Source organism: Mytilus galloprovincialis, chromosome 5, assembly GCF_965363235.1.
Source record: "Mytilus galloprovincialis chromosome 5, xbMytGall1.hap1.1, whole genome shotgun sequence".
Taxonomy (NCBI): Eukaryota; Metazoa; Mollusca; class Bivalvia; order Mytilida; family Mytilidae; genus Mytilus; species Mytilus galloprovincialis.
The window spans coordinates 27,105,927-27,117,958 of NC_134842.1; positions in this window are offsets into that span (position 1 = coordinate 27,105,927).

Consider the following 12,032-nt stretch of genomic DNA (forward strand, 5'->3'; position numbering starts at 1 on the left):
ATGGCGAATGACCCTCATTTTGCGCAGTTGAGTAATAATCGTTCATTTCATCGCCTATGACTCGTAAAGATCTTCCAACAAATTCAGGATATATTTGTTGTGAACTATCTTCCATTGTTTTTAGCCATTACATTCGTCAACATTTGTTTCTATGTCTGCTTCTGTCACATTTCCAACTTCCCGCGTGTCAAAACCAAAACATCATTTGCATATAAAAACAAACAAAGCCACGTGCATGGGAGAGAAATTTAACAATATGCGTCATTTCTTTTTCTATATATACTGATTCGTCATTATCGTAACCATAGAGATAAGCCGTAACAAGCTTCTAACAAGAAAGTGTGTCGCATGTCGAGACTATTTTTACAACATTAGACCATGATGCAATGTTAAATTTTTAATAGATGTTGGTTTAAGTTTTCCAAAGTGACCTAGTTCTATATTTTCATCGTTGCAGTTAATTGATATGCAGTTAGATCAATAAGTTTTAATATTACATGAGATGACTCACAAAAGGCATTAAGAAATTTACTTTGTTCGTTTAAAAAAAATTATAAATAGAAATCATAGGTCAAAATGTTTACACCTATTCGCTACATGTTTACGATTTGTTTGGAAGTGAGCCAACTTGTCATCAGACTCAATATGTCAAATAAATGACAGGGCTTCTGTCAAAACCGCAAAGTACTTCACAATTTTACTTATCGTGTTTGTCATAATAGATAGGTGGAGACTGGTGATATATTAGATTAATTCTTAAGATATGATAATGAGGCCTAACTAAGGGTAGATTGATCGTTTTCCATTTATTTTTCCGTTATTAATAATACCGAGGATTTTTTTTATCAACACTTTATATTATATTTCCTCATGGAAAATCAAGCTGAAAATTCCCGGTTATGTATTTTAATTTGTTTTAACTAAACTAATTTGTATAACAACTTTACATTAGAATAGTTAATACACCATATCAACATATGGCTAAGAATAAATCAATTTAAAATTAAATACCATAGAAAAAGAAAAATGATACATTGGACCAAATACCTGTAATTATCTTTGCAGGAGGGAGAAGGGTTTTCTTCTCGGGATGAACATTTTTATCCGACTTTAATAAAATTTAACATGTTTTTAAATAGTAAGAAGAAAGATATTTTGGTAATCAGCGTAGAAGTAATTTATGTCCTCACTTCTGACGATTTTTTTGTATATAATATTTCCCATCTGAATCAAATTATCATTGAAAAAGATATGAGCAAATAATTTTTTTCTTCTTCTTCCAGCTTACGAGTCGAACTCTGCAGTAAAGTGTAATTGACTCGGGCAATTTTAAAACATGTACGTATGCATTGTAACTATTTTGATATTTTGATATATCTGAACGTCCATCCCTTCAATAGGTACATTTATAGTATTAATGTGTTCAGACAGCATGATGACATCATAATAAGTAATAAGTAATAAAAAACCTGTATACATTGGGTAAAAATGAAATAAAGATGAGGAAAAATGATTTTCAAGTATAAGCAAATTTATTTGTGTGTCGTTCATAATTCATCAAAATTGCAGTTTGAGTGTTGAGTTTTGTTATATTACATCGAAATGTGAGTGAAGGGAATTCTAAGACCATTTAGTAATTCCAAACAAGAAAAGTTGTTTTCTACACTCGTTTATCAAACTAAAAGTATCACAGCTTTATTCATATGTACTTTGAAATTAATGAAACATAATAACGTTTTTGAACATCTAGCTAGTTAACGAGATGTAAATATTTAAAATACTTGAAAACCGCATGTTTATACATCTTTTTTGTTGTTGAAAATTTAAAAAGAAAAAGAAACTCATTTTAGACAAAACAACAACAACAAATTAAAGAAAGTCTGTCAAATGTGTTTCTTTATTAATTTACAAAACGTATAAAATTATATTTTAAATTGAATTATACTATTAGTTAATCTAGAGATGTATTGCAAAAAAAAAAAACGTTTTAGAATACATTCGTATTAATAAGCTTTTCTTTTATTTACATTCCACAATGTTTCATCATCGACTTTTTTTGTTTATCCAATAAGTGAAAACTGCAAATTTAATTACAGCGAAGCAAAACCATGCCTTGAAAAAAGAATAAAGAATAAACGCATAGCTGCATCACGGAAATAGAAATACAACAATGTTACTTAAACGGGTACAGTAGAGGTCGACTTCCTAACCCCGACACCTGAAATTAGATATAACATTTAAACTATGACAGCAGCGCATTCCTTACATACGAACAAAACACTTAATACGTTGCATCTGTCCGAAGCGCTTATACTCTAGATTAACCTTCATTCAAGCGCTCAAATTAAAAATAAATTGAAAGTCATAATTATAAGAGATACAGTAAGACTAAAAATAACATAAAAAGTCAAATCATATGAGCAACTTTTTGTCGTCATCTTTGACAGAAATATTGCATACCAATTAATTAAATCTTGATGGCTTTCGATCAACTTTCGAAATAATGATCAATAAAGGCAACAGTAGTATTCCGCTGTTCGAAAGTCATAAATCAATTGAGAGAAAACAAAGCCGAGTTACAAACCTAATGTACTAATCTATATGTTGCAGTGATCAACTTAAAAAATATATATTCTCAGGAATACAAAGTAGGTTAGAAATATGCTTTTCTACAAGTAACATTATTGATAGGAGATTAAATCCCAAAAATAGTTTTTGTGTATAATTACTATATCAATTATGGTAGGACTATAGAAAAGTAAGTTATCAATCAAATCATGTCACTGCTCATATTAGCACTGGTCACACTCTGAGATTTTAAGTTTATGACAATGAACTAAAACTGAAGGAGGGACGAGAAAGATACCAAAGAGACATTCGAACTCGTGAGTTAAAAATAAAAACTGAAACACTATGGCTAAAACAGAAAAGACCAACAGACAAACAGACAAACAATAGTACACAGCACACACCATAGTAAACTAAAGACTGAGCAATACGAACTCCCCCAAAAAATGGTTATGATCTCAGGTGTTTCGGACGGGTAAGCAGATCCTGCTTTTCACGTAGCAACCGTCGTGTTGATCATGTAAGTACATAAGTCTAAATCGGTAGATTATATTTCTGGAACAGAGGACGGGGTTGTTGTTACGACATTTGAAAGATATCCGCAATCATATGTGAAATGGATATTTCATAACGGTCAACCAACTCGTGATGGCGTCTGAAAAAAATTACGAAATGAGGAGGATTTTAATTTCACAATTTCGAACTCTTGGTTTAATAGCTTCCTTGTGAGCAGCAACCCAAAGTAAAGGGATAGGAAACACAACCCCTGGAATATCGTATCAAGTGTAGATATATACACCATATGCAGGAGCTGCAGAAAAGTCCTCCGTAGAAATGGAATGTTCACAATTGGGAAGCTGAAATAATCTCTTTTTTCGTAAACCGTAAACGTAAATAAGTGGAAAGACTGAACTGTATCTGTTCTGTATTCTTTATCTAGACTTAAAACAAAAGAGTTCAACATTAATACCGAATTTTGATTATTAAGTAAGAGAATGCCATCAATATATCGGAACGTAAAGTTCAAGGATACTTTCCAAAACAGTGATGGAAGATCCAGTTCGTCATCTTTGGAGAACATTCCAAAGGAACATAAAACAGACCTATAATTCAAGGATTTCCTCAATGGTAAGGTCGTGGGGTATATGTTGAGTTTCCAATTGAATTCTCAATACCTAATGCATTTATCAAGCAGTTTATGTAATGCGATTTACACACACAAACGATGTTGTTTAGGTCTTTTTCTCCGGTGACAAACTAATTTTGTCATGGAGTTAGGACAGTGTCTTCAACTTCGAACTTTACTTGGCCTTTTTTTTTATTCGAGTGTCACTGATAAGTCTTTTGTAGACGAAACGCGCGTCTGACGCAATTACAAAATTTCATTCCTGGTATCTATGATGAGTTTATTTGCAACATATTGGTCTTTAGTGATTGATTTATTGGGGGTATTCATATACCCATCCAGTTTCTTAATTTGATTTGTATCAAGGAACTCTCAGCCTTAAATCAAGAGTTTCTACGTCTTCTTTTTCGAGTTTAACCCATAACCTATTACCACGAACTTGCTGAGGTAAATTCTCCTTTCAATTATTTGTTGTTCTCCTATGTCCTTTCGATTTTTATGCTCTCAACGGTTAACGCTGTTGCTTTTGCTCCAGGCAAACGTATTATATCTAAGGGTTTCTAACCTTTTGATCTCGACTGTGCCGAACGAAGGTTATTATATAGAACCAAGTGTCGACACCAGTCACGAAAAAGGGTATTTTCTGTTTTTCTTAAGTTTTATCAGGAATGGAGCCAATGTATCGAAACCGCAGTTGGACAGACCAGTGATTGTTTTTTGTTAATATCACCATCTGTTGTCATCTCCACATTACTTTACTGAGCTGATAGGTAAAATGTGATATTTTGTTTTATGTAGTATGGTAACATTGCTCTGCTTTTGTTGATCCTTCTTCTATATAGATAGAATTGTGTGTAAATGAATTTGTATTGCTTCGTTGTAAGTTGTCTTTGAGGCTATTACACGAATGTTTTTTTTTCATTTGTTCTAGATTGCCGAATGTTATCAAGTCAAGGTAGATACAACAAACACATGTATTCACGGCATGTTATAATTTATCTGTTGCTGTAAGTATGACGATTGAAAGAATATATTCCTGGGAATACTAAGTCGGCTAGAAATTTGCTCACCTTGCAATTAAAACAAAATCAACTACTATGTGTAGCTGAGTCTTCTTATCCTTTCAAAGCACCCGATATTATCCCTAGTTTTGATGGGTTTTCTTTTGCTAAGTCTTTAATTTTCTATGTTGTGTTTTGTGTACTGTTTGTTTGTCTGTTGTTTTCTTTTCGAATTTTAGTCATGGAGTTGTCATTTTATTTTCGATTTATGAGTTTGAATGTTCCTCTGGTATATTTCGTCATTTTTTTTTAACTAACATTATTTTCAAAATAAACCGAACAATACGCGTCGAAACGGGAAAAATATTGAAGACACTCTTAAAATAACTACGAAGTTAATTATTTATGTCCTTGGTAGAAGGATGTTATGTTGAAAGACTAATACTAACACAATTTCATATACATGCCTTCTATTTCTGAAACGTTAGTTTTTTTAGAAGTTTCAGTTTATCAAACTATTATTAACCTCCATAAAACTTTATATTTGAATTATTTAAAATTTATAAGTTACTCATAACTAGTCAAAAGACAGATTTATAGTACACTTGTCCTAGTTTTGAAGATACATATATCGTGAATGATACCGTATAATGATATCGACAATAATTTTTGAATACTTTTACGGTTTTTATGGTATCAGTTTTGATACTTGCTATTTCGTTCGTGATTTAACAAGAAATGGCGTCTCAAAAACGAAATACAAATGTATATAAGATATTAATCTTTATTTAACCTGTTATAAAGTCCAGATATTTATAAATTCAATTTTACAAAATTTTGGAAGAACTTTCTACGATTTTCTATCCTTTATTAAAGAAAATGTTAATTGTCAGACATAGAACAAACAAGAATACTATTAGAATAACGTTGAATGTCAAATAACGGAGATCTTCTTTAAAACTGTTTTCTTCTTGAGATTTTTGCACAGGAAATATTAAGAAGCAATAATTGAGAATTAAATCAAACAAACTTTCAATATTATTTACAATAAATTCTATAAAACAGGTATATATACAAGACAAATGTTTGATTAAAATACAGAACAAAAGGTGGATATGTCTTCATTTTTGTAAGTACAATGTATGCTCAATATAAAACAGCTGATGTCGAAGACGTTGAAAAAAAAGGATGCCACTTGACACAAGCATAAAAGAGAAGAAAAAAACTGAAGTCATCTATAACAGTTCCGCAAGTATCACTTTATTTACAATACAGTTTTTGTGTATTGATTAGACACTCTTCGGGATGTCACATAACAGAAACGTAATTATAACTTCTTGATTCAAATGTTGGAACCGACATAATACAGTTAGCAAATGGTCCAAAAGAATATAAAGTCGAAATGTTTTGAACATAATAGAGACTATCAAAATATGTGGCAGTTTTACACATGTTACAGGTGCTCTAGTTGTTGTCAACTACTAGTATATCGATTATAATATTCTATGCCACATTTTCAACACCTTTGTTAAACACGGATTGGGTTCGTCGAAACTAATAATAAGTTCACAATTATTTTTTTAAGGAGTGTCTTATTAAAAAAAATAGCAGTGGTGTAGTTCTCTATCTTTTCCTTATTAATGCTACCTTTTGGTTCTATTTAATTTTTAAACAAAAGGGTCTTCATCGAAAAAGATCAACTTTCAATTAATTAGAAAAGTGGCAATAGATATAAAGTCGAAAAAAACTACTAAAGCTAAAGCGTAAAACGAATTGCAACGAAACGACAAACAAGACAACAGTACACAAATTAAAAACATTCAAGACTGCGCGGTAAAACATAGAGTCACAGGTGCTCTGCCAGGCTGAACAGATGTTGATCTACTATGGGCACTTATCACGTTGTTAGTTATAATTACACATTCATGGAGATGACTCATTCGAGAATGTCAAACTCGAAGATATCATGACACAGTTGCTATTACGACAATTCGCCGTTTCAGAATCGAATGCATTCTTGGTAATATTTTCAAAAATGTACACCAAAACGTTGTGATTGGTTAAAAACGTCCTAAACAACTGAAATTCAACCGATTCGTGACTACTATTTTTATGTTGGGTTACGAACAATAAAAATACCCATGGTCCTTTAGATTCTGAAACGGCCAATGGGTTAGCGTTGTTTATTTTTCAGTTTCCTATGTTATGTTTTGTATACTGTATTATTTTGATATTGTGCTGCATTCTGTAACATGGCATTGTAAGTTAATTTGTTGCTTCTTATGACTTTCACAATGTCTTTCGCATCTTGTGCCTCCTTTTTGGGACATAACTATAAAAATAGATAGTTTAAAAAAGTTATGTTATAAATCATATCATTACCGAATCACTGCTTTCGTATATCATTGGCACTAACAAGTATCTGATTCGACTCTAGGCTAGGTAATAATATAACATTGGAATAACCTTTATCAGAAACGGACAAACCCAGAACTCAGACTATGTGAGAAGATATATAACCGAAAGGAACAACATAATAGACAATCATTATCTATCGATTTGCCTGAGGAAGAACGAACATTATTTCTGTAATGATTTTTGAAATTATACACGGAACACAGAACATTTAAGAAACGTAACCTGGAATTTGTTTCTGTCAATCAATTCATGACCTATGAAAACCGGTATACTACTGTTGCCTTTATATAGAATAAATGGTGTCAATACTACAGCACTGATTACAGCTGGTAATACCTTTCGGAGTTAGGCATACTTTAAAACTATAGCGTTGCTTACAATGCAATCTGTTTTGGTTTCTAGTCATTTTATATATATACATACGATTTTGTGAATGAATAATTCGTGTGCTATGAATTTTAAAAAAAAAAGTGGAAAAACGTTTTAATCATGCATGCATTGTACCTGCAAATTTAAACCTATTTTGCTTTTCGAAAAGCAATTAGTCTGTTTATACCCTTCTTTCATTTTGATATCAGTTCAAACCTTTTGGAAATAGTCCTTTTCTATAGTGTAAATGAATTGTTTTGTATAGAAATTTATTAACAAAAAACAGTCTTGTCTTATTTGAGATATAGTTTATGTTATTGTTACAATTTTTGTAGATCAAACATATCAGTTTATATAATTTTCATTTTTATTAAAATATCAATGTATTAGTTCTTCATTGATTTTACACCGTACGATATCAATATACTTTTGTGAATGCCTTTAACCCCTATATATCTGAAACCCCTCCAGCACCGACGGGAGTCATTAGCACACGTTTTAAAGGTATGTTGTTTATTAATTATGTAAAATTTGTTCTTTAATTACATTAGTTAAGGCGTTGGTTTATCATCAAAACAAATGCATTGGTTCTTTGTTTTTATTTTTATTAGAGGCATAAGTGTTTTTTAATCCCAATTATGTCGAAGAAAACTTCACTAGATATGTCTAATACTAGTAACCACTTGTTGGTACTAAGCACCAATTATTAAAGAAAACTTTATCTTTGAATCGTCGTTACATTATTATGATTTAACTAACGTGTTTATAACAGTATGACGAGAGTTATATTTCTTTGTGCACTTACAATCAGCAAAATGTTCGACAATTAAACCTAGTTGGTTTTAAAAGAAGGTCAAAGATACTAGAGAGACATTCAAACTCATAAGTCGAAAATAAACTGACAGCGCCATGTCTAAAAGGGAAAGAAAAAAGACTAAGACAATCAAGCAAATAGTAGTACACAAAACACAACTTAGAAAACTAAAATCCGAGCAACACGAACTCCAGTGTCTGGCGTGCTCCAGAAAGGTATGCAGATCCTGCTCCACATGTGGCACCTGTCATGTTAGATAGTAAGTATTAAGAGAGATCCTGGATCATTAGGCTGAACAATTTCAAAAGATAAAAGTATGACCATGCTTCAGTTCATAGGTGATATATATTATTCAATAAAACTTTAATCTCATATCCATCGTAATATCGTCATAAGGAACGCTAAACGGTGAACACTAAATACCCAAGGATGTATAAGAACCAAGACAGGTGAAGAGCTATATGACAAAAAAGTACAAGTCCGAGAAATACAGACCACAATCATTCCTTAAAGAAACACGAAAACGACGAACAACGATCTACGATACATTACATGGTACACTGACAATTTCCAGACTGAAGAACACGAATGTCATTTAAATCTGGCGGACACAAATGGTTAATAATTCCTTCTGTACTATTGTCAAATAAAAAGGTAAAACATTACTTCAAATATAGCTGAATTGCCAGTTCGAATGTTATATCGAGAATGAGTTTATTTGTTTAAATAGTTTGAAATCACATGCAGAGCAAATCCATTTGCAAAAAGCAAAATTATAAGTGCCATTAGGAAAATACGATGAAAAGGATTAACCATAAATTAAATATATGAGATTATTATTCATAAAGCAGATTATTGATATGGAAGACTTTTTTCATGCATTTTATTAATCAGAGAACTGTCTGTATGATGTATTGGATGGGTTTAGTTTATGGCTAAGTAATAGTTTGATTCACATAATATTATTTGGCATGTAGTTTTTATCTTAGTTGAATGCCACGGTACTTATTTTGGGAAAACCCAGTTTTTAACAAAAATGAGAAAAAGAGAATACCTATGACGCGGTTTTTTTACAAACGGTTATAACAAGATAATTTGAGTTATTTTTAAAACTTTTTTTTAAGTTTGATATTGTTTAAGAAGATTTACCTTTGTGTAGTTTAATTTTCAGGACAAAGGTAAAGAGTATGTTTTACATTTTTTTTTTTACAATATAAGAATATTCTTTAATCTTGAAGCTTTTAAACTAGAGATTCGATAAAAAGAAAAAACAATAATTGGGAGATAAAAGTTGCATACGGTTATTTTATCAACACGAACTTACTATATCGGTCCTTTTTATAAGCCATCAGTTAATGTAACATGCTAGGCATTTTAATCTTTTGAAAACAACATAAAATATTGTTTTTTATCTATGTTCAAACGTAATTGATGTATAAACAATACTTTAAAAAATTGTATTGCTTTAATACCTTGTTACGATTAAAGGATTATGCAAATAAAGGAAACAAGCGCAAGTGTATTGTCTTATAGATCAACAAAATTAGACGCTGTTAAAATCAAATACAATTTAATCTTCCTTTAATTTGCCAATTTTACACTTTAAAATAGCTTAAATTGATAGTTTGAATATCCTTCGAATTTTTAATAAAATCCCATCCCCTGTACAAACTTAAGAATACCCTTTCAAAATGCATCACGTGCATCGTTACTAAGCAGACGTTAAATGTAAGGAACACGTCTATAAAAACGGTTATCCTTAAACGATTAACAGGCTAATTGCTACTTAAAGGCATAAATTGTTGCATTATAATTGATTTTCCGACATAACCTCGGACTTTCTACGTTATATAATATGGACTTTCCAGAGAACACGTGTGCTCAATTATTCCCTGTGCTGATGCTATAATAGGAACGTAATTACTATCACGACTTCTCCGTTATCCTTATAAATGATCTTTTCTGAACTGTTATTATGACATTGTTAGAAAAACCACTTTTTTCAATTAATCAAATGCTAATTTAAGAACTTTTCAGATATTCCATTTTCCTAATTGGAATTAATCATGTCTAATAGTAGTTGAAGCTTATGCACTTCATTCAACTTAAACGTTGGTTTTTGAAAATAGTGTTTTAGTAGGTATCCTAAACAAATCATTTTTTTAAATTATGTTGGCAGTCAACATAAAATAAAAATTACAAAAAAAAGAATTACAAAACTGTTAATTATGGTGTCATATCAAATCAATTTCATATCAATAAAAATCGATAACGATAACAAGAGAGCATGCTAAATAGAGAAAACGCCACAATAGTAGACCGATGTTAAAAATATTTTTTTGATTTAAAAAATAAAACACGAGAGAATCGCGTTAACTGGAAGCGGAACTAGAACGGATGCCAAGAACATCCCGTTCCCCTTTCAAGAACGTGACCTACCAAATTAGACTATTTACCGGCTTTGTAAAAACATGAGCAACACGACGGGTGCAACATGTAGAGCAGGTTCTGCTTACCCTTCTGAAGCACCTGAGATTACCCATATTTTTGTGGGGTAAGTGTTGCTGTTGTACCCCTATTTGTGATATGTTTACCTACTGTGTCTGTTTTGTTCACACATCGTTGTCAATATAATGAATTTTGATGCGATTGTCATACAAGGGAGAAGTTTAACTAGCTTTAAAACCAGGGTTAATCCACCATTTCTACATAAGGAAATGGCTGTACCATTGCAGGAACATGACGGTTTCTATCAATTCGTTTGATGTGTTTGGGGTTTTGATTTTGCCATTTAATAAGGGACTCTCAGTTTTGAATTTTCTTCGCAGTTCAATATATTTGTGAGTTTACTTTTTTCCTAAAAAGTAGGAAATAGTACACGATCGATATAGCTACCGTGCAAACGACTATCCAATGTCTAAGTTTCAATAAAACCTTGGTGTAGCAGGTGAACGAATGAAGAAGTATTTCATAGTTATTCCATTGCAATGGTTGAGTCGCCATAATGATTTTATGTGAACCTGATTTTTATCTGTCTTTTCATAAAAATGTGAAAAATATTCTATAGATGTCTTGGGTGAAATAAGAATGCCTTTAATCGTACTAATGTAATTTCATAGAAGGATATGTTTCTCTTAACTACTGATACATTTCAAAATTTATTTTTAAGATGCTTTTGAATCTTTAAGCAAGTGAGTTTTAGGTAATTGCGTCTTGTAATAAAATAAGTTTTATAAGTTTTTTAATCATAGTTCCAACCTTTTTTGTGTTTTTTAGACTGCATTTTCACTTTGTGTCGGTTTGTTTTGTATTTCCATTGTATTGCGAGTCTTTCTTTTATCTATGCGTTCTACTTGACTAAATGCTGGTGACAAATATATCATGCATGTTCAAATTAACGCTATAAACTATAGGTAGATCCTGATATAAGAGGAGGATCAAAATAAAGGTATGAATTTAAGACTGTGTTTGAAAACTAATGATTTATTGGATAGAGACATAAATTTAGTCTGCAACAGGACATATGGAGACCTGAAAGAGTTGCAACACTCTCTTTACATCAGGCATCAATTAAACAGCCTTATTCCCGTCTATGCATCACTGCTAACTTATACATTCCTCAGAGCCATATGGAATCCTCATTTCCTCTATTTGGCAGGGGGTCTACTGCTGTACGACGGAAGACCACAAGTGCCCATGTTTCTATTCAACAGTTACCCTTGTGGACAAAATCTTT